At 42.7% G+C, this 25,739-nt stretch overlaps 1 protein-coding gene across 2 annotated transcripts in view; it reads right to left on the bottom strand.

Moving 5' to 3' along the window:
- The window catches only part of LOC148502429 (glycine N-acyltransferase-like), a 75,611-nt gene that overhangs the window by 47,715 nt on the left and 2,157 nt on the right, over positions 1-25,739 (bottom strand). Inside the window, exons 2-3 of one of the 2 annotated variants that reach the window (XM_088449819.1) lie at positions 22,642-22,745; positions 8,692-8,729 (exon numbers count right to left, since the gene is read on the bottom strand). The gene's annotated coding sequence lies outside the window, so the exon portion shown is untranslated. Of the gene's footprint in view, positions 1-8,691; positions 9,278-22,641; positions 22,746-25,739 lie in introns of those variants that run through there. The other variant, XM_088449820.1, reaches the window with a different exon arrangement.

Raw genomic sequence — 25,739 nt, 5'->3', positions numbered from 1 at the left:
TGTTCTATCAAGAGCGACAATTTGTCTTTCTTGACTCCAGCATTTCCAGGCACATAATGCAATATATCCAGATACAAAAACGACTTGTTTCTTCTATGCACAAGTTCTGAGGCCAAACTCATTGAGGTTATTGATTCTATTAATACTCAAGATAATTCAGTAAAATTTTCTTTCATGATTAGCACATCATAAATTAATTATTTGGATGTAAAGGTTAAAATCAGTTAAGGCCGGATTTGCACTGAAGTCTTTCACAAACAAACAGACAGCAACACCCTCTTACATTTTAGTAGTTGTCACCTACCTTCCTTAAAGAAAGCCCTCCCGAAATCTCAGATGTATAGGGCCACTAGAATTACTTCAGAAATTAGGGCAGTGGCCCCTGCCTTGGACCAAGTGTCCAAACAATTTGCAGAATGAGGCTACCCGGAGAGTATCCTTAGAGATGCTAAGGAACAAGTACTTAAGATCCCTCGTGAAAACCTTTTAAGGCATAAAAGAACAGGGTCTAAAATCAATAAAATTCCATTTGTGTTGGAATACACTATGGCTAGTCAGGTACTCCCTCGTGCCACTCGAGCACTATGGCCAATAGTGTCCGGTGACCGAGAATTACCTTTTTTAAAAATAAGAAAATCATGCCCCGTTATAAATGAGGACACAATCTTAGGGATATTTTGGTTAAATCCAGATTACTACTCCCCCTATTATTCCTAAGGCACCATTCTCTATTCAAACTAAGAAACCAGGGTGTTACAGATGTGCTTCCTGCATCACCTGCAGGTATTTAGAACCAGGTAGCTATTTTTAGGACCCTCACATGGGCCGTAAGTTGGACATTAGACACATTTTGACGTGTCAAACGCAATATATCGTGTACATCATAATGTGCCCCCGTGCGCTCTACTATGTGGGCCAAACACAGTTACTGTGGAAAATTATTTTTTAGCATAAGGTATAAGTCGTTTATCAACATACCTTTAATGAGATTAGACAGTTAATATGTATCATTGAAGTATAGTCTAATACCAGGATATATTCCCTACTTGTTTTTATATGTATTAGTCAATTAAATAACACTATTTTCCATGTGATTGTCTCACATGGGGCTCTATTTACTACAATCCGCATTTTGAATGCAGATTGTAGTGTAATATTACCGACTGAATTCGCTGACATCCCATTCTGCACTGGGACCCGGTCAGGTGATGACTGGGCCCCAACGCAGGATGGGAGACCAACTGACTGGAGGGAGGACATCACTGGAGTGTGTGGTCTGTTTAGACTACACATCTGATCACTGGGGCTAGCTCCGGGCTCGGCTCTGCCTGTTAGAGCAGGAGTCCGGTAACCGGGGAAGACCCTGGATAATGCCACCTCCAGGTGGCGTTATTATCACAGGGCTCTCCCCGGTATTTTTTCACAATTTATTTTTAGTAACTTTGGCCAGATCACATTCCTTATTACAATTATGGGAAATGCGATCTGCTTACTAAAAATAAGTGATGATTAGGGGTTGGAGTAAAATTTTATGAATTCTATTCCAATTGCCCTTTAGTAAATTTAGGTGATACTAAAATAATGTGATCACTTTTGTTATTGTATGTCTAGGGCTGTCCACCGGTGATTTCATACCTGCATCTTGACTGTTTTTTAGTGCCGCCGATCTGTACATATTGTGAATAGTTGCTAGTGCTAACAGAGGACACCAGGGACATTATTGTATATCTATTGGGAGTGCTGCCACACGTGGACTTGTTATATATATATATATATACACACGACTTTGTAAGATGTGGCACTCCACGCAATAAACACACAGGAAACGGCTTGTGTTTATTGCGTGGAGTGCCACACCTTACAAAGTCGTATAGCTCATCAGTTCAGTGGGGGAAACCAGCTAAGTAATCATACTATTTTGAGTTCCGGACCTTTGGAATGTATATATATATATATATATATATATATATATATATACAGACACACACAGGACCGGCATGAAAATAAACCAAAACATTGGTGTACTGTGCAGTTTTTTTTATTTGCAAGTCCTGGAGTGCCTCATGGAATTTATATATATAAATATAGATGAGCGGTCCGGATTTCAAGGAATCCGAACCACTCAGAACACTGGGGATCTGAGACCAGACTCAGATCCCACTTTAAGGCTGCACGTCATCCTCCCGGCATTGGATTCTGGCAGGACTTTGATTCTATATAAAGTGCTGCGGCCGAACTCTGCGCCATTTCACCGTGATGCATAAACTTCATAGATCTCTGAGGAGAGTCTAATGGTGTCCACGAGTGCTATGTGTGAGCCTTACATTTCTGACACTGTAGTTGTAGAGATGCATCATTCCACCATTTCTGCATCCTCTGCAAATGTGAGGATTACTAGTAGTAAAAGTAATGATTATGAAACGGGGGATGCTACTGTGGAAGTGCATTTAGATGAGGAGGATATTTGTGTATCTGAGGCTAATGAAAATGTTGTTGGTGAATGTGTTGGACAAGAAGTAGTAGATAAATTCAGGAGGAGGATGTGTTTTGTATCAAAGTAAAAAACACAAAGTATCCCAGCGCCTGAATCAGACCTATGGGGAAATCACCTTCTGCAATCATTTAAAAAAGGGGAGTTTCATCAACAACTGTGGATTTTTTCAAGCTGAATTTTTTCCTTTTGTCGGCTAAATAAGGAGCAAGTAAGCCATGAAGCTTTTTTCCAAACACAAATTCTATTTTTTATGAGGTTCCTTAATATGTATGTGCTGAACTCAGTAATCTGATTATTAGTGTATACGTAGTGTATAGACTGATGATAGCCGCCATCCCGTTGCACAGCGGATCACTGAAGCCATGAGGGCTATGTTACAATTAGATCTGCGTCCAATATCTGGCATCAATGCATCTGGTTTTAGACAGTTAGTTGAGGTCCTGTGTCCTTGTGACTATCTCGATTCCATTTTACCAGAACAGCAATTCCTCACCTATACCAGGACATTGAAAACAATCGACCAATTCCTGGCCTGGCCTGCCATTGTACGCACTATCACTTAAATACAGATATGTGGACAAGCAGTAGTGGTTAAACTAAAGATTACATGACTGTAACAGCCCACTGAGTGGGTGAATCACCTCTAGCAGTAGCTACAGTATTTTCCACACAACGCCAACTCATTCACAGACAGGCTACTCTCTGTATCACCATCTTCACTAAGAGGCATACTGGTGTCAATCTGTTGGAAAAACTCAGGAATGTGATAACAAAATAGCTTACCCTGCTAATACTCTCGCTAAGATTTGTCATTTACGATAACGCAAATAACATTGTATGAGCATTACAACTGGGTGATTTTAAACACGTACCATTTTTGTGCACACAATAAACTTGGGGGTTCATAATAACATGCTGACATTCTGGACATTTTTGGCATTCGGCAACTGTGTGTAGAATTTGCAGCTGCAGTACCATTTGCCATACCACCAACTGAAGCAAGTGGAAGTAACCAGGTTTCTCCAGCGACTGGGGAAACAGCAACAAGCTATCCAATGTACACAACAAGCCATGATATAAAGACTGGGAGAGAGAGGCCATTTTACCTAAGTCCAGCACAGTTGTACACAACAAGCCATGATATAAAGACTGGGAGAGAGAGGACATTTTACCTAAGCCCAGCACAGTGGCAAATACTCTCCTTTTTATGCTTGATACTGAAACCATTTGAAATGGTAACCAATGAAGTGAGTTCAGACACTGTCATGTGATTCCCTTAATTAAACTACTGAAAAAGCAGCTAGAGAACCTGAAGGAGGCGATGAAACATAGCAATTCCACTATGTACGTTGGACTTGTAGATCAAATTCTTTATTCACTTTACCAGGACCAAAGGGGGATGTAGTTATTAGACTGGTGGACACAATGCCGCCGGTCTAAATACCGACACTTCCTGCCCGACACAGGACTTAACATAGGTGTGGAAATGTTGACACCTATGTTAATCCCGACGCCGGAAGACCAACACCACGATCCTGATCGTCATCTGATGGTTAAGTAGAACACTTTGCCCAGAGAGGGGGGGTCAGGTTTAGGGACCCCCGGGGAACTTAGGATTAGGAACCCCCCCAGGAAAGGTTAGGGTTAGGCTAGGGAAAGGGGGGGTCAGGCACCACTAGGGAGAGGTTAGGGTCAGGCACCCCCCAGTAGGGTTAGGGGTACGGGGTTTAGGCACCCCTGGGGGGAGGTTAGGGTTAGGCACTAGGGGGGAGGTTAGGGTTAGGCACCCCTAAAGAAGAGTTAAGGTTAGGGGGAGAGGGGAGGGTTAGGATACTTACCTCCGCCCGTCAGGATCTCCTACCTTCGGGTTTTCACTGTCGGCCGCCGGTATTTCAATCCCATTCCACCAAAGGGTTTGCAACATCTTATAATTGGATCAACACCTTTTGGCAACCATGTCTGATCTTAGGTTTAAATCATACATAAAGTCTTTCTTTCCAACTGACAGATCGTGAAAGATTGCAATACTAGTGTTTTCTTAGATCAACCTAATAGTTTTTCACAGGTGCTTGTAAAGGGAGGAGTTGATCTGAGCAACTATTTGGTTGACCTGAGCAACCACTATTGTGTATTGCTGTTTTGAGAGACATGGATGGGACCTACATATTGGGAGGGTGTGCTGGTTCCTGTAGTGCTATTTGGAGGTCTATGGGTACTTTCAGATGAGAGTGCTCTCAACTTAGATACAGTATATCAATATATGTGCTATTATCATGTGGCAAAACAGTATGCAATTATATGACCCAGAGTGGGTATTATTATTATGTAGCCTTAGGGATGCAGGTATAGAGAAGCCTTGACGTGACCCAGTGCTTAACCATATATTTGCAAACATATGCAACAAAGATCTCTGAATTTCTATTATCATGTAGTATTCAAGTCTTTTTTGCAGGTTTTTTGCAGTGTGCTGGGGAACATTTTTTTCTATTTATTTCTTTTTTACTAGATCTTAAAAAATGCAAAGAGCTCCCTGTGAGCAAGTTGTCAGCTCAATTGGCAAATGACATGACAATGTCTCATGCTTCAGCTTCTCCTACAAATGCTGCTGCCAGGAAAAAAAAAATACATTTTCCAAGAGACCCACTGGTGATGAGGATGAGTCAACTTAGAGCACCAGAGTGAGACATTATGACATCTGGTCATGCTTAAAATAATTGCCCACAATTTTTTACACTGCTATCATGACTCAATCTGATAAAGTAAGCATCAATAGAATGGCATGGAATACAATCAATGGAATCATGGAGGATTATTTTAATGACAATGTACAAATCAGCATGTCACACAGTCCCTTTGAATACTGGGAGGAAAAAAAGGGAATTTGAAGCCCCTTGTACAAACTTGCTTTGCTTTATTTAAGCTGCCCACCCTCCATTGTGTACGCGGAAAGAGTGTTTAGCTCAACCTTGTGAATGATTTGTGTAGGAGGCTTCTTCCAAAATATTTGGAAAAACTGATGTTTATAAAAATGAACTACAATTTCTATGAGGAAGACTTTTGCCACCAATTCCAACAAAGTACAGAGACTTATTTATTGGTGGATTCCAGTGCGGATAACCTAATATTGTGTGATGATGATATTAACACTGATGAGAGTGAGGGTGAGGATGATAATGATGTCTTCCAATGTGATGATTAACAACACTGTTAGCTGCCTTAAGCTCATTGGAAGCTTGGTTTGTGGGGGCCCAAACAAACCAAGCACTTCATCCTCAAAAGCATCAGTCACCATAACTGAAGTGCTTGGTTTGTTAAACTGTGCATGTCCTTTTTAACATATAACATAAGGGTGGGTGGAAGGGCCCAAGGACAATTCAATCGTGCACTACTCTTCATTATAGGATTTGCCAAGATTGTGTGTGTTTGACAGGCAGTGTACTGTATATTACTGTACTTTACTGGGGCACTCATGTCCTTTTGTATCTTTCCATGTCATCCATCACCAACTTCTAATCCAGATGTATAGGCCCCATTTCCTGCAGCTTCTTAGCAGATACAGACTAGTATCATCAAATCATATAATTGATATTCTGCCTTGAATCCTGAGACCTACCGTGTTTCCCCGATAATAAGACCTACCCCAAAAATAAGCCCTACCCTTACTTTTGAAAAATTGTCCAAAATAAGCCCTACCCCGAAAATAAGCCCTAACAAAAAAGGAGGAAAAAAAATAATGGTAAGTAAAGAATTGTAAAGCAGGACTGAGGCCATGATGGGGATAAAAGCAGGACTGAGGGCATGATGGGGATAAAAGCAGGACTGAGGCCATGATGGGGATAAAAGCAGGTCTGAGGGCATGATGCTGTCAATGTTAATTAAAATAAACCCTACCCCGAAAATAAGCCCTATGGAGTATTTTTGACCAAAAAAAAAAATAAGACAGTGTCTTATTATCGGGGAAACACGGTATTTGCTGTTTGGCACTTTTTCCACATTAAAAACCTCATTATGATTTTGTAAGCATGTTTTTAAGTGTTTTCATGATTCCAATTTGTTTTTGTTTTCTATACTTATATTAGTACTGTAATCCATCAATCAATCAATCAATTTTAACCTGGCTTCCACTAAATAATACGTCTATTTACCTGTGCTGGCCTCGGGCCTCTGAACTAGTTCTTGATTAATGAAAACATTCATATAGCATCGTATAGCTTATATTAAACTGCCATCCTGACTGGTATTGCAATGCTACTATGTACCCTAGATGATGCCTTTGGCCAATATGGGTGAAAACAATATTGTAAGTTGTGGTGTTTCAAATTGACGGGAAATTAATGTTATTTATGTTAATAATACTGTAGGAACAAAAACAGGCCCAAATTACTTTAGCTGTTTTCATCGATATTAAAATAATACAAAACACTTGAGGGTGATTTTGCTAAAACCAAACAAGGGTGGTCCGCGCACATCTCTACTTTAAATAGTAGACCAGTGGTTCTCAAACTCGGTTCTCAGGACCCCACACAGGTCACATTTTCCAGGTCACCCAGCAGGTGCACAGGTGTGTTCATTATTCACTGACACATTTTAAAAGATCCACAGGTAGAGCTAATTATATCACTTGTGATTCTGTGAGGAGACATGGAAAACATGCACCTTTTAGGGTCCTGAGGACGAAGTTTGAGAACCTGTGTAGTAGACAAATGTTGCTGGTAGGTGCATTTATTATACCTATTTGGCATGATAATATTCACACCTCACCCTCATTAAACAAACTTCATAGTAAATTCCCACTAAAATTGTAGTATTAGTAATCATTTAAACAACATAGATATATAAATACAGGTTGAGTTTCCCATATCCAAAATGCTTGGGAACAGGAGTATTTTGCATATCGGAAAATTCCGTATTTTGGTATATTTGCATAAAATAATTAAATATCTTGGGAATGAGCCCCAAATCTAATCACATAATGCATTTATGGTTTATATACACCTTATACACACAGGGGCATATTCAATGAGGAGCGAAAAGTCCATTGCCGGAATTTTCGTCGCCATCGCCGCTTTTCAGAGTGAAAATGTATCACGCTTGTCCCCGCGTATACCCGTATTCAATTCCAAATCAGCGAAAACAGCACCCGGCGAAAATGAAATGAGCGAAAAGTGCTGTTATTTTTGGGGAAATCAGCCTGACACCCCCCAAAAGATGATCTGACATGGGGTTTCACTATGGGTACCCCAGAATAGCCCTGCTGCAGGTATTTTGGGTCTTTAAATGGTCTACGACTTTGAATAAGTGGTGAAGAATAGTATTTAGCAAGTTTTTGGGGAAAAATAAGTAGTCCCATCAAATTTGGGGTACCTGAAAATGGGTGCAAGCATATTTTTAAAGTGGGTAATGTGAACTTTTAAAAAACTTTAAAAATCCACCTTCCGCAACCACCTGCAAACTACAGAACACCTGGCATCTATTTAGCTGGTTTAGAAGTTTGTCCCCCAAATTTTCTTTTTTTCACCCCCAAAACAAAAGTAGTTTTTTGGTGTGTCCCGTAGTACTTTTATATATTTTTTTCTACACAGAATACCTTTGGGGGACTGTCCAATGGGTGCAGGTTGGTTTTTGGAAGTGTGTACCCCAAAACCCCAATTCTGCACTTTTTCTCCCCACCTATTCATAGGTGATACTTTTTCGCAGATCCCGATGCATTGACTTTTCGCACCGGCAAAAAGTCAGTCCAATTGAATATGGGGATAACTGAAAAGCGGCGAAAATGATGTCATCGGCGAAGAAAACACGGCGAAAACGGCTTTTCGCCGCTAATTGAATATGGCCTACAGTCTGAAGGTCATTTTATACATTATAGATCATTTTGTGGCTCAAACAAAGTTTGTGTACATACATGAAATTCATTTGTTTTATATACATCTTATACACACAGCCGGAAGGTAATTTTATACAACAGTTTTAATAATTTTGTGCCTTAAACAAAGTTTGTTTACATTGAACCATCAAAAAGCAAAGGTTTCATTATCTCAGTCATGCTAAAAATATTCTGTATTTCGGAAAATATTCCGTATTTTGGAATATTTGGATATGGAAGACTCAACCTGTACTAGTTCTTGTAGGAAAATGATATGGAAAACATGTAAATTTCACTTAAAAAGAAAAGGAAAAAATTAAAAATAAATAAATACCTCTGTGATTAAAATGGTTCAAAGATTTCAGTCCGAAACTGTAAGGTGAAAAGTAAATGTCAAACAAAATTTATACATAAAATTGTTTTGATACCCTAAATGTACCTATATATATCAAACAAACCTATTTATTTTCAAAAGGGGGTGATCAAACAATTACATTACAAATAAATTAACATCAAATTGTAAATTACCACCCAAAATGAGAGCTGTATCAAATAACAACTAATTAGCTTCTAGCTATCATTTTTTTAGCAGATTCTCTAATATAATAGGTAGAATCTGATTGGTTGCTATGGGCAACTTCTCAACTACTTCTCCACTATATTTTAGCAGAGTAGCATGGTGACAGCAGATAATAGTAGCAGAATAGTATGGTGGCAGTAGACAGTAATAGCAGCAGAGTAGCATGGTTACAGCATACAGTAGTAGCAGAGTAGCATGGTGACAGCAGATAGTAGTAGCAGAGTAGTATGGTGGTAGCAGACAGTAGTAGCAGCAGAGTAGCATGGTTACAGCATACAGTAGTAGCAGAGTAGTATGGTGACAGCAGATAGCAGTAGCAGAGTAGCATGGTTACAGCATACAGTAGTAGCAGAGTAGTATGATGACAGCAGATAGTAGTAGCAGAGTAGTATGATGACAGCAGATAGTAGTAGCAGAGTAGTATGGTGACAGCAGATAGCAGTAGCAGAGTAGCATGGTTACAGCATACAGTAGTATCAGAGTAGTATGATGACAGCAGATAGTAGTAGCAGAGTAGTATGATGACAGCAGATAGTAGTAGCAGAGTAGTATGGTGACAGCAGATAGTAGTAGCAGAGTAGTATGGTGATAGCAGACAGTAGTAGCAGAGTAGTATGGTGACAGCAGATATTAGTAGCAGAGTAGTATGGTGACAGCAGATAGTAGTAGCAGAGTAGTATGATGACAGCAGATAGCAGTAGCAGAGTAATATGGTGATAGCAGACAGTAGTAGCAGAGTAGTATGGTAACAGCAGATAGTAGTAGCAGAGTAGTATGGTGACAGTAGCAGAGTAGTATGGTGATAGCAGACAGTAGTAGTAGAATAGTATAGTGACAGCAGATAGTAGTAGCAGAGTAGTATGATGACAGCAGATAGTAGTAGCAGAGTAGTATGGTGACAGCAGATAGTAGTAGCAGAGTAGTATGGTGGCAGCAGATAGTAGCAGAATAGTACTTATTATTACTTTTTTTTCTGAGAGGTGTCTCATCTGGTCACTGCTTTAGCTCCACAGGCGCAATGCCGGGCTGTGATCAGAGCAGCTTCTGGGGAGCTGCTGCAGCTCGGTACAGACAGTAGTAGCAGAGTATATATATAAATATACATAAAGATATGCAGTTGCTTTTTTTTAAATCAACCTTTTGGACACCCCCCTTGAAAATCCTGTGTTTGCCCCTGGTATGGTGACAGCAGACAGCAGTAGCAGAGTAGTATGGTGACAGCAGATAGTAGTAGCAGAGTTGTATGGTGACAGCAGATAGTATTAGCAGAGTAGTAAGTGACAGCAGATAGTAGTAGCAGAGTAGTATGTTAACAGCAGACAGTAGTAGCAGAGTAGTATGGTGACAGCAGATAGTAGTAGCAGAGTAGTATGGTGACAGCAGATAGTAGTAGCAGAGTAGTATGGTGACAGCAGATAGTAGTAGCAGAGTAGTATGTTAACAGCAGATAGTAGTATAGTTGTATGATGACAGCAGACACTAGTAGCAGAGTAGTATGGTAACAGCAGAGTAGTATGGTGACAGCAGATAGTAGTAACAGTAGTATGGTAACAGCAGACAGTATTATCAAAGTAGCATGGTGATAGCAGATAGTAGTAGCAGAGCAGTATGATGACAGCAGATAGTAGTATCAGAGCAGTATGGTGACAGCAGACACTAGTAGCAGAGTAGTATGCTAACAGCAGACAGTTATAATAGAGTAGCATGGTGACAGCAGATAGTAGTAAAAAAGTAGTATGGTGACAGCAGATAGTGGTATGGTAACAGCAGATAGTAGTAGCAGAGTAGTATGGTGACAGCAGATAGTAGTAGCAGAGTAGTATGGTGACAGCAGATAGTAGTAGCAGAATAGTATGGTGACAGCAGATAGTAATATGGTGACAGCAGATAGTAGTAGCAGAGTAGTATGGTGACAGCAGATAGTAGTATGGTGACAGTAGATAGTAGTAGCAGAGTAGCATGGTGACAGCAGATAGTAGTAGCAGAGTAGTATGGTGACAGCTGACAGTAGTAGCAGCGTAGTGTGGTGACAGCAGATAGTAGTAGCAGAGTAGTATGGTGACAGCTGACAGTAGTAGCAGAGTAGTATGGTAACAGCAGATAGTAGTAGCAGAATAGTATGGTGATAGCAGATAGTAGTAGCAGAGTAATATGGTGACAACAGATAGTAGTAACAGAATAGTATGGTGACAGCAGATAGTAGCAGAGTAGTATGGTGACAACAGATAGTAGTAGCAGAGTAGTATGGTGACAGCAAATAGTAGTAGCAGGGTAGTATGGTGTCAACAGATAGTAGTAGCAGAATAGTATGGTGACAGCAGATATTAGTAGCAAAGTAGTATGGAGACAGCAGATAGTAGTAGCAGAGTAGTATGGTGACAGCAGATAGCAGTAGCAGAGTAGTATGGTAACAGCAGATAGTAGTAGCAGAGTAGTATGGTGACAGTAGCAGAGTAGTATGGTGATAGCAGACAGTAGTAGTAGTAGAATAGTATAGTGACAGCAGATAGTAGTAGCAGAGTAGTATGATGACAGCAGATAGTAGTAGCAGAGTAGTATGGTGACAGCAGATAGTAGTAGCAGAGTAGTATGGTGGCAGCAGATAGTAGCAGAATAGTACTTATTATTACTTTTTTTTCTGAGAGGTGTCTCATCTGGTCACTGCTTTAGCTCCACAGGCGCAATGCCGGGCTGTGATCAGAGCAGCTTCTGGGGAGCTGCTGCAGCTCGGTACAGACAGTAGTAGCAGAGTATATATATAAATATACATAAAAATATGCAGTTGCTTTTTTTTAAATCAACCTTTTGGACACCCCCCTTGAAAATCCTGTGTTTGCCCCTGGTATGGTGACAGCAGACAGTAGTAGCAGAGTAGTATGGTGACAGCAGATAGTAGTAGCAGAGTAGTATGGTGACAGCAGATAGTAGTAGCAGAGTAGTATGGTGACAGCAGATAGTAGTAGCAGAGTAGTAAGTGACAGCAGATAGTATTAGCAGAGTAGTAAGTGACAGCAGATAGTAGTAGCAGAGTAGTATGTTAACAGCAGACAGTAGTAGCAGAGTAGTATGGTGACAGCAGATAGTAGTAGCAGAGTAGTATGGTGACAGCAGATAGTAGTAGCAGAGTAGTATGTTAACAGCAGATAGTAGTAGCAGAGTAGTATGGTAACAGCAGATAGTAGTATAGTTGTATGATGACAGCAGACACTAGTAGCAGAGTAGTATGGTAACAGCAGAGTAGTATGGTGACAGCAGATAGTAGTAACAGTAGTATGGTAACAGCAGACAGTATTATCAAAGTAGCATGGTGATAGCAGATAGTAGTAGCAGAGCAGTATGATGACAGCAGATAGTAGTATCAGAGCAGTATGGTGACAGCAGACACTAGTAGCAGAGTAGTATGCTAACAGCAGACAGTTATAATAGAGTAGCATGGTGACAGCAGATAGTAGTAAAAAAGTAGTATGGTGACAGCAGATAGTAGTATGGTAACAGCAGATAGTAGTAGCAGAATAGTATGGTGACAGCAGATAGTGGTATGGTAACAGCAGATAGTAGTAGCAGAGTAGTATGGTGACAGCAGATAGTAGTAGCAGAGTAGTATGGTGACAGCAGATAGTAGTAGCAGAATAGTATGGTGACAGCAGATAGTAATATGGTGACAGCAGATAGTAGTAGCAGAGTAGTATGGTGACAGTAGATAGTAGTAGCAGAGTAGCATGGTGACAGCAGATAGTAGTAGTAGAATAGTATGGTGACAGCAGATAGTAGTAGCAGAGTAATATGGTGACAACAGATAGTAGTAACAGAATAGTATGGTGACAGCAGATAGTAGCAGAGTAGTATGGTGACAACAGATAGTAGTAGCAGAGTAGTATGGTGACAGCAAATAGTAGTAGCAGGGTAGTATGGTGTCAACAGATAGTAGTAGCAGAATAGTATGGTGACAGCAGATATTAGTAGCAAAGTAGTATGGAGACAGCAGATAGTAGTAGCAGAGTAGTATGGTGACAGCAGATAGCAGTAGCAGAGTAGTATGGTAACAGCAGATAGTAGTAGCAGAATAGTATGGTGACTGCAGATATTAGTAGCAGAGTAGTATGGTGACAGCAGATAGTAGTATGGTAACAGCAGATAGTAGTAGCAGAATAGTTTGGTGACAGCAGATAGTAGTAGCAAAGTAGTATGGTGACAGCAGATAGTAGTAGCAGAGTAGTATGATGACAGCAGAAAGTAGCAGCAGAGTAGTATCGTGACAGCCGACACGAGTAGCAGAGTAGTATGGTGACAGCAGATAGTAGTATGATAACAGCAGATAGTAGTAGCAGAGTAGTATGGTAACAGCAGATAGTAGTAGCAGAATAGTATGGTGACAGCAGATAGTAATATGGTGACAGCAGATAGTAGTAGCAGAGTAGTATGGTGACAGCAGATAGTAGTAGCAGAATAGTATGGTGACAGCAGATAGTAGTAGCAGAGTAGTATGGTGACAGCTGACAGTAGTAGAGGAGTAGTATGGTGACAGCAGATAGTAGTAGCAGAGTAGTATGGTAACAGCAGATAGTAGTAGCACAGTAGTAGCAGAGTAGTATGGTGACAGCAGATAGTAGTAGCAGAGTAGTATGATGACAGCAGAAAGTAGCAGCAGAGTAGTATCGTGACAGCCGACACGAGTAGCAGAGTAGTATGGTGACAGCAGATAGTAGTATGATAACAGCAGATAGTAGTAGCAGAGTAGTATGGTAACAGCAGATAGTAGTAGCAGAATAGTATGGTGACAGCAGATAGTAATATGGTGACAGCAGATAGTAGTAGCAGAGTAGTATGGTGACAGCAGATAGTAGTAGCAGAGTAGTATGGTGACAGCTGACAGTAGTAGCAGAGTAGTATGGTGACAGCTGACAGTAGTAGCAGAGTAGTATGGTGACAGCAGATAGTAGTAGCACAGTAGTAGCAGAGTAGTATGGTGACAGCAGATAGTAGTAGCAGAGTAGTATGGTAACAGCAGATGGTAGTAGCAAAATAGTATGGTGACAGCAGATAGTAGTAGCAGAGTAGTATGGTGACAGTAGATAGTAGTAGCAGAGTAGCGTGGTGACAGCAGATAGTAGTAGCAGAGTAGTATGGTGACAGCTGACAGTAGTAGCAGAGTAGTATGGTGACAGCAGATAGTAGTAGCAGAGTAGTATGGTAACAGCAGATAGTAGTATCAGAATAGTATGGTGACAGCAGATAGTAGTAGCAGAGTAGTATGGTGACAGCAGATAGTAGTAGCAGAATAGTATGGTGACAGCAGATAGTAGTAGCAGAGTAGTATGGTGACAGCAGATAGTAGTATGGTAACAGCAGATAGTAGTAGCAAAATAGTATGGTGACAGCAGATAGTAGTAGCAAAGTAGTATGGTGACAGCAGATAGTAGTAGCAGAGTAGTATGATGACAGCAGATAGTAGTAGCAGAGTAGTATGGTGACAGCACATAGCAGTAGCAGAGTAGTATGGTAACAGCAGATAGTAGTAGCAGAATAGTATGGTGACAGCAGATATTAGTAGCAGAGTAGTATGGTGACAGCAGATAGTAGTATGGTAACAGCAGATAGTAGTAGCAAAGTAGTATGGTGACAGCAGATAGTAGTAGCAGAGTAGTATGGTGACAGCAGATAGTAGTAGCAAAGTAGTATGGTGACAGCAGATAGTAGTATGGTAACAGCAGATAGTAGTAGCAGAATAGTATGGTGACAGCAGATAGTAGTAGCAGAGTAGTATGCTAAGAGCAGACAGTTATAGTGGAGTAGTATGGTGATAGCAGTTAGTAGTAGCAAAGTAGTATGGTGACAGCAGATTGTAGTATGTAACAGCAGATAGTAGTAGCAGAATAGTATGGTGACAGCAGATAACAGTAGCAGAGTAGTGTGGTGACAGCAGATAGTAGTAGCAGAGTAGTATGATGAGAGCAGATAGTAGTAGCAGAATAGTATGGTGACAGCAGATAGTAGTAGCAGAGTAGTATGATGACAGCAGATAGTAGTAGCAGAGTAGTATGATGAGAGCAGATAGTAGTAGCAGAGTAGTATGATGAGAGCAGATAGTAGTAGCAGAGTAGTATGGTGACAGCAGATAGTAGTAGCAGAGTAGTATGGTGACAGCAGATAGTAGTAGCAGAGTAATATGGTAACAGCAGATAGTAGTAGCAGAATAGTATAGTAACAGCAGATAGTAGTAGCAGATGAGTGTAGTAGAATATGTTTAGTGCAGTATTCCTCCAAATAAGAAGATAAACCCAGGTACACATGTTTTTGCCAGTGTAGTAATGGTACTGTGGGCTTCATTCAGAGGTGGTCGGAGGATGCAATCGGTCGCTCAGAAACTTGGCGGCCACTTGCATCCAGCCCGCCTGCCTCTGTTGCGGTCGTTAGGCTGTGGGTTAACACCCACAGCTCTAACGACCGCTCGGGTGATGACCATCGCGACCATCGGGGCTTACGACGAGACCCTAGGGTAGGGTCTCACTTGTCGTAAGCCCCGGAGAGCTTCTGGCTCTGTTAGAGCCGGAAGCTCTCCACTGACATCACTATCGCACTGGCAAAACATGCGCACTGGCAAAACATCGAGGCGGCCGTGCGGTCGTAGACCGTACGGCCACCTCTGAATAAGGTCCTGTGTGTGTGTAACGCAGGTGTTGGTGCTGTGGCAGTTAGTGCACATGCGGTATGCTTAACCAGTTCTTGCATTTAGTATAATCTGGTAACACGTAACAAATGACACAGGGATATCACAGGTGTAATAGCAATAGGCAATCTAAGTATAATATAGTAGCCTGGAGCTCAGGGTAATGCTGTTCATGTGCACCGCAACCGCAATTAGGTCATAAGGAAAATGTGCAGGATGACCTACAGTACTTTAGATCAGGGTACAATTCAATAATAACTATATATATATATATTTATATATATATATATATATATATATATATATAGTGTTTAATGGAAAAAGCACTGGGGATATTGTTGATAATGGTATATATGTCCTAAGTTCTTAACTTCTGTATAGCAATTATTCAGGTAATGAGCAGCCTTGATTGCCAAGTCACCTGTGAGAGGCTGATAAAAAGGAAAAAGGTGTGTCACAGTGAGGACTGCCCCTATCTGATAAGAAGGTCAGGTGTACAGTAACCTTATTGAAGTGTGACAAGTCATTCAAGTAGGACCTCAGCAGTGTAGATGTCATCAACTGAGAAGTTTTGACACAAAACTTGCACCCCCTCCCACATAAGCTTGCAGCAGTTACCCCCCGCCATGTCCCAAACAGTGGAGAGTTTGTGGTATTAAAAAAAAACTAAAGATAACGCCTGTTGCGGGTCATGGCTTGTGAACCCTCAAGACTGTCCAGGTCACTTATATATGTACTGCCTGTACCCCCGTGATGGCAGCCCTGAATACACAGTACAGGACACAGACTACTATGCAACTGACACTGCACACAGATACCATGCATAGGACCCTGCTCGTAGGGTGACATGATAACACATCTCAAACAGGATAATGTACAAAAGACATCACTCACAGGGCAGTTTGCAAAGGACATCAAACACAGGATGACAAGTAAAGATGAGCAGTTAGTTCGCATTTGCTGAAATCCCAAACTTTGGGGATCCAAAGAACAGAGGAGCTCATTCAGACCCTCTGGCTAAGATGCAAACGCTTGTAGCTGGCCGATATTTGCAATCTGAGCATGTGCATGCATCGCAATGCGCGTGCGCGAACCACTGCAAAAGATTGGGAAGCGCTCGCTCGCCCAGCATAGACAGCCCATCTGAATGAGTGACAGGGGAGGCGTTTGTGGGTGGTAACAGGGGCAGACCACTAGAAACGGGGGAGTGGAGGTGCGAACGCAGGCGTGCCTGACTGCTTCAATGCCGTTTCAGAGGCATGCATAATTAACAGGCAGCATCATAGTACACGTCACCTGGTGGGATTTCACACTGAAGTGATCTCAGTGCTTACGGCTGGATATGGTCAACCTCAAGCGCTGCGATCACATCTGATGGTGTTCGATGTACCAATGGTTTCATGCACTTCCAGGAGATGACGTGCGCAAATGGGTCGTCTAATGTATTGCTGGTGGGCATCTGCACACACAAAGTGATCGCATGCCAAGACATAGTGGACGTGCCAATGCCTTGTCGTGTGATCTCCTGCCTTGCTGGGCGTGGGCTGGATTTGCATATGCAGGGTGCGAGCGAATGCATCTAGCTAGCGGGTCTGAGTGAGCTGCAGTGTTCTGACTAGAGTCTTCTTGCAGGTACGGAACTCAGATCTGAAAACTTAGATCTGGCTTGTTTTGGATTGCATGTAAGTCCTTCAATCATGATTTAATTTCTCACAGGAGAATATATGTAGAGGGTGTGGCTGTAGTTCATGCATGCACGCCATTAGACAGGTTGCCTAAGCCTAAACTCCCCCTCCCTACAGCATAAACCTTACTGCCTGCTCCCCGCACCCTAACCCTCTCCCTAGTTCCTAATCCCTAACCCTTACCCTAACCCTTACCCTAACTCCGCTATGTACCTTCGGGATTCCAGCGGTCAGATGCCAGCGACGGGATTCTAACATGTGTCAGGATTCCGGTGCCGGCATGCTGACTGCTTGAATTCCATGTGCTGTATTGATTGTATCCCGCTCTCTGCAGCCTTTCACCAACACTATTGTGGGCTGTAAGGTGGTCTAAATGTTATTGATGTTAATAATACTGTATGTACAAAAAAGGAACTAAATTACATGATTTTAGCTGTAATGATTAATATTAAAGACACCTAAAACAAAAATCGAACCAAAACACTTGAGAAGATTTAAAATCAAAACCAATTTATGGGGGTCTATGCAAAGAGGTAAAGTGAAGTTGCCCATACTGTAGGAACAAATAAGCATCTGTGACTTTATAGATAGTAGGGTCTATGTACTAAGCCTTGGAGAGAGATAAAGTGGACGGAGATAAAGTTCCAAGGTCACTTTACAGGCTGTATTTGCAGAATTACTGTAAGTAGCTGATTGGTTGGTACTTTATCTCCGTCCATTTTATCTCTCTTCAAGGCTTAGGGCCTGATTCAGAGCCGGACGCTCTGACCAGAGCGCTCGCTCTGAATCAGGGCCCTCCTCCATGAAAATGGAGCGGCCTCCTGGCCGCTCGCATAGCTGTGGGTGACCACCCACAGCATATGCGAGCGGCCAAAAAGATGGTCGCGATGGTCTTGACCATCGCGACCATCGGACTTGCGATGGAGACCCTGCGGTAGGGTCTCCCTGCCACAAGCCCTGCAGTGATTTTGGCTCTATCAGAGCCAAAATCACTCCCACTGACATCACTAGTGATGTCAGTGGGGCCGGCTTCAGACGGTAGGCGTTCCCATGGGAACGCCTCTGTCTGGCAGGCACGCCCCCGGCACGCCAACCAAAGGGGGCGTGCTGTCAATCAACATCAACAGCACGCCCCCTTTGGTGCGAGACCCGGAGCGATGGAAAGCCCGTCGCTCCCCGGGTCTCGCGCATGCGCACGACAGAGCTCCCTCCGTCGTGCGCATGCGCAGTGGGGAACATCGACCTGCTTGCGAGCGTACTGCCGCTCACGAGCGGGTCTGAATTACCCCCTTAGTACATAGACCCCTAAGCTAGTTAAATGATAGCTAAACACTGATTTGATACATCTCCCACTTAGAACTAAAGAAACAGCATGATATGTACAGGACACTGCATACAGGGCATGCAGAACATCCAGGATGACCCATCACAAAGAAGAGAATATATAAGATAGCAATCACAGGAGACCACAAAGTGTAAAGATCACCCAGGATGACATGCACAGGAGACCACATACAGTACAGAACACACAGGATGACACGTACAGGAGGCCACATACAGTACAGAACACATAGGATGACATGCACAGGAGATCACATACAGTACAGAACACCCAGGATGACATGCACAGGAGGCCACATACAGTACAGGACACCCAGGATAACACGTACAGGAGGCCACATACAGTACAGAACACCCAGAATGACATGCACAGGAGACCACATACAGTACAGAACACCCAGGATGACATGCACAGGAGATTACATACAGTACAGAACACACAGGATGACATGCACAGGAGATCACATACAGTACAGAACACAAAGGATGATATGCACAGGAGATCACATACAGTACAGAACACATAGGATGACACGTACAGGAGATCACATACAGTACAGAACACATAGGATGATATGCACAGGAGAACATAAACAGTACAGAAAACACAGGATGACATGCACAGGAGACCACATACAGTACAGAACACATAGGATGACACGTACAGGAGACCACATACAGTATATGATATCCAGGATGACATGCACAGGAGACCACATACAGTACAGAACACATAGGATGACATGCACAGGAGACCACATACAGTACAGAACACACAGGATGACACGCACAGGAGATCACATACAGTACAGAACACCCAGGATGATATGCACAGGAGATCACATACAGTACAGAACACCCAGGATGACACACACAGGAGATCACATACAGTACAGAACACATAGGATGACATGCACAGGAGATCACATACAGTACAGAACACCCAGGATGACATGCACAGGAGATCACATACAGTACAGAACACCCAGGATGACATGCACAGGAGGCCACATACAGTACAGAACACTCAGGATGACATGCACAGGAGACCACATACAGTACAGAACACCCAGGATGACGTGCACAGGAGATTACATACAGTACAAAACACACAGGATGACATGCACAGGAGATCACATACAGTACAGAACACACAGGATGATATGCACAGGAGATCACATACAGTACAGAACACATAGGATGACATGCACAGGAGACCACATACAGTACAGAACACATAGGATGACATGAACAGGAGATCACATGCAGTACAGAACACCCAGGATGACATGTACAGGAGGCCACATACAGTACAGAACACACAGGATGACATGCACAGGAGACCACATACAGTACAGAACACATAGGATGACATGCACAGGAGACCACATACAGTACAGAACACACAGGATGACACGCACAGGAGATCACATACAGTACAGAACACATAGGATGACACATACAGGAGATCACATACAGTACAGAACACATAGGATGACATGCACAGGAGACCACATACAGTACAGAAAACACAGGATGACATGCACAGGAGATCACATACAGTACAGAACACATAGGATGACACGTACAGGAGACCACATACAGTATATGATATCCAGGATGACATGCACAGGAGACCACATACAGTACAGAACACATAGGATGACATGCACAGGAGACCACATACAGTACAGAACACACAGGATGACATGCACAGGAGACCACATACAGTACAGAACACATAGGATGACATGCACAGGAGATCACATACAGTACAGAACACACAGGATGACACGTACAGGAGGCCACATACAGTACAGAACACATAGGATGACATGCACAGGAGATCACATACAGTACAGAACACCCAGGATGACATGCACAGGAGATCACATACAGTACAGAACACCCAGGATGACATGCACAGGAGATCACATACAGTACAGAACACCCAGGATGACATGCACAGGAGATCACATACAGTACAGAACACCCAGGATGACATGCACAGGAGATCACATACAGTACAGAACACCCAGGATGACATGCACAGGAGGCCACATACAGTACAGGACACCCAGGATAACACGTACAGGAGGCCACATACAGTACAGAACACCCAGGATGACATGCACAGGAGACCACATACAGTACAGAACACACAGGATGACATGCACAGGAGATCACATACAGTACAGAACACATAGGATGACATATACAGGAGATCAGATACAGTACAGAACACATAGGATGACATGCACAGGAGACCACATGCAGTACAGAAAACACAGGATCACATGCACAGGAGATCACATACAGTACAGAACACATAGGATGACATGCACAGGAGACCACATACACTACAGAACACACAGGATGACACGCACAGGAGATCACATACAGTACAGAACACCCAGGATGATATGCACAGGAGATCACATACAGTACAGAACACATAGGATGACATGCACAGGAGGCCACATACAGTACAGAACACCCAGGATGACATGCACAGGAGCCCACATACAGTACAGAACACATAGGATGACACGAACAGGCGATCACATGCAGTACAGAACACCCAGGATGACATGTACAGGAGGCCACATACAGTACAGAACACACAGGATGACATGCACAGGAGACCACATACAGTACAGAACACATAGGATGACATGCACGGGAGACCACATACAGTACAGAACACACAGGATGACATGCACAGGAGATCACATACAGTACAGAACACATAGGATGACACATACAGGAGATCACATACAGTACAGAACACATAGGATGACATGCACAGGAGACCACATACAGTACAGAAAACACAGGATGACATGCACAGGAGATCACATACAGTACAGAACACATAGGATGACACGTACAGGAGACCACATACAGTATATGATATCCAGGATGACATGCACAGGAGACCACATACAGTACAGAACACATAGGATGACATGCACAGGAGACCACATACAGTACAGAACACACAGGATGACATGCACAGGAGACCACATTCAGTACAGAACACATAGGATGACATGCACAGGAGATCACATACAGTACAGAACACATAGGATGACACGTACAGGAGACCACATACAGTATATGATATCTAGGATGACATGCACAGGAGACCACATACAGTACAGAACACATAGGATGACATGCACAGGAGACCACATACAGTACAGAACACATAGGATGACACGTACAGGAGACCACATACAGTATATGATATCCAGGATGACATGCACAGGAGACCACATACAGTACAGAACACCCAGGATGACACACACAGGAGATCACATACAGTACCGAACACACAGGATGACACGTACAGGAGACCACATACAGTATATGATATCCAGGATGACATGCACAGGAGACCACATACAGTACAGAACACATAGGATGACATGCACAGGAGACCACATACAGTACAGAACACATAGGATGACATGCACAGGAGATCACATACAGTATATGATATCGAGGATGACATGCACAGGAGACCACATACAGTACAGAACACCCAGGATGACACACACAGGAGATCACATACAGTACAGAACACATAGGATGACACGTACAGGAGACCACATACAGTATATGATATCCAGGATGACATGCACAGGAGATCACATACAGTACAGAACACCCAGGATGACACACACAGGAGATCACATACAGTACAGAACACACAGGATGACATGCACAGGAGATCACATACAGTACAGAACACATAGGATGACACGTACAGGAGACCACATACAGTATATGATATCCTGGATTAGATGCACAGGAGGCCACATGCAGGGCAGAAAATATAGCAATATGTAAAGTACAAAACATAGAAAATCCATATGGAGAGGATGTTACACATATAATTACATGTAGGACACCAAACAGGACAGACTGCATGGGATAACATCACAGAACAGCAGAAAAACATGTTTAAAAATCAAATCATGGAATGGGACACAATTTTCACGTTACCTCTGTCACGTCAGCTTCACACCAGGTCACTTTTGAATTGATCTAGATTATATTCCACCAGTGTTAAAAACATGCTGAATAGGTTTCAATTGTGGTAAAACATTCTGGGAAGATTGTAGGATAATTATTCAATGACGAAAACACTTATAAAATATTAAACCACTTTAAGGTTTACGAAATAACAAACACGGTATTAATTCAGCTGTGTGCTGGTATCCAGAGTAAAGCAATGGGGATATTAACTTGCTGATGTGTGTTCTATGGTTAAATTTTACTGTTAATTGGAATAATACCAGAATTTGTTACCTTTCTTTTAATGTCTTACGCAACTATCCACTATTTCTTTTTGATCTCAGTGGCCAAATTTTCTAGAAAACATGGCAAGATTCACTTATCTTTATTTGACATGGTCAGACTAAAAATGATTAAGTCACCCATTTGTTTTATTATTCCCTTTTGTTAACTTAACTTAAACCTAGAAATAACACACTGACACATGTATATGGAATTAAAAGAGGTCACAGCCAGAATTTATTGATCAAATTGAAATTTTAGAATAGGTGGCAAGAAGAAAGCAGTGCTCCGAGGCCACAGCCCAAAGGATACCAATACTAATAAAAGGGGCGGATCCCCGCCCTGCAGAGACTGACCTGGGGCAGTACCATCCTCCCCTAATTGGCGCAGCATTGGTCCCTCCCTTGGAACAATGACCGTGTCCCCCCTTTAGGCGGTGACAAACTGGCCGCTCTCAAAGGAAGAATGCTACCACAGGCACTCCTGCGCTAATAATAGGCCGCCCATGAGCACTGCTTCCCGCCAGGCTGCACCTCTACCTGTTGGAAGCAAACACAGACAAATACACAATCCAACAACAGAAAAATTTACACAAACCATCTTACACGGGTGGGTGGGGTTGAAATAAAACTGGAGAGGAAGATGGCTCCCTTCACCAGGCTATTTATATGGGACCTCTAAGCCCTCCCCTAAATCCTACCATAGGCTTATACTCCTCAAATGACCAATAACTAACCACATCCCCCTCCAGCTTTTAACCCTTAACTTACCTAACAAAATTACATATCAAACAGGATGCTTATCTATCCTCAAACTTATTCAAGTATTCGGATGCATTAAGTCACCCATTTGTTTTATTATTCCCTTTTGTTAACTTAACTTAAACCTAGAAATAACACACTGACACATGTATATGGAATTAAAAGAGGTCACAGCCAGAATTTATTGATCAAATTGAAATTTTAGAATAGGTGGCAAGAAGAAAGCAGTGCTCCGAGGCCACAGCCCAAAGGATACCAATACTAATAAAAGGGGCGGATCCCCGCCCTGCACAGACTGACCTGGGGCAGTACCATCCTCCCCTAATTGGCGCAGCATTGGTCCCTCCCTTGGAACAATGACCGTGTCCCCCCTTTAGGCGGTGACAAACTGGCCGCTCTCAAAGGAAGAATGCTACCACAGGCACTCCTGCGCTAATAATAGGCCGCCCATGAGCACTGCTTCCCGCCAAAGCCCGGTTCGCAGAACCAGGCCCGCCACCAAAAACTGTGACCTTCTTCATTAAAGTGAAAACTGCAGATGTCACTGGTCAACCGGTCTAGACGCGTACCCATGAGGTGTACCCCATCGGGCCTATGAAAAACTCTCCACCCCATAACATAAACTTGGGTATTCTATGACGTGTCCGCCAAACGCTAAATGACAAGCGTGCAAAGGCCATATCCGTTCACTACCCACGACACGCCCAAAACATTGCCTCCCAAGTCTGGCCCCAAAATTCTCCTCTGCTGCCCATGGGGCATCTAGCAGGCACTTTCAGTGCATTTCTCGTAATCCTAAGCAATGCAACTTACCCACTCACAACAAAAAATTGGGCCTGTAACTCCAAAGGGTGCTGGCTAGCCCAGTAAATATAGGAATTATCCCACACCCGGACAACCCTGTCCGAAAGTTCACCTAGACAGAATTGGCATTTATAACAGACAGATATTGGTATTTAATAGACAGAAATTGGTACGGTATGTATAAAATCAACAACAATCTAACCCCAAGGAAAGGGAAACAAATAGTTGGGTGACCCATCTGAAGATGAAAAACAGCAAAACCTCTTTGAGGGCAAAAAGCTGAAAATCCTTTCAGAATCCCTAGCGGCAGTAGGTATAAGGCCCCTGGGTTTCCCAACAAACTCGCAAGGGGCACAACTACTTAAAGCCACTTGTTTTAAATACGACTTCCACCGCCCTAGCTATAATATAATTCTGAAACACCCTCGTAAACTACGATCAGGACAAAGGGGGTTAGATTAACATGGATAACCACTGCCTGCCACCTGGAGGGCGAACCTTATTAAAGTACCCCAAAGAGCAACTGGCCAAATTCACGGGATCTGCATGCATCTGAATAGAAATCCATCGCTCCCTGGCCAGTTAGTCTGTCTTAGACCCATGTATTCAGCATAAGATCAATACTGGCTTAATAACCACCTTATTTGAACATTAAACCTGATAGCGCAGAAATCTTAGTAGCAGCAACTAGCTCGCCCATTCTAAAAGCACTTAAGTAAGCTAATGAAAATGCTAACAAAGGGGGGGGGGGCGCCTCCCACTTGACCAAAGCAAACCCCTTTACTATCCCAATTAAATCTTGTAATAGGACTGCGTTGATGGGGCTCCGCGCAATGCCTGTGTTAGGATGCTCCCTTGCCCACCCTATTAATACCTTGGTTAATACTCTTTTGCCCACCCTATTAATACCTTGGTTAATACTCTTTTGCCCACCCTATTAAATGCCTTGGTTAATACAAATAATTTGTCAGAATCCGCCAAACGTGCAACTTGGAAAATTATACTGGGTAACGCTGGAGACAAAGCCTCCTTGGAATGACCCCTGTCATAGCAGCTACAGACAAACTCTGCCATACAATCATCAACCGTCTGAAAACTCCCGCTCTTGGAAGCTAAAAACCTTGCCAATCTCACAAAACTAGCGTGTAGGTCTTAATGTACTTGGAGCCAATGACTTCAGTGTGAGGCCCTTGATGCCGGCGCGACGACCCGCCAGGCATGGAAGGGGAAGGATAAACC

The sequence above is a fragment of the Taudactylus pleione genome, unplaced genomic scaffold, assembly GCF_031769625.1.
Source record: "Taudactylus pleione unplaced genomic scaffold, aTauple2 ptg000497l, whole genome shotgun sequence".
In the NCBI taxonomy this organism is placed as follows: domain Eukaryota; kingdom Metazoa; phylum Chordata; class Amphibia; order Anura; family Myobatrachidae; genus Taudactylus; species Taudactylus pleione.
Note: the sequence above shows the minus strand (reverse complement) of the source record. Positions and strands in the feature narration are given on the sequence as shown.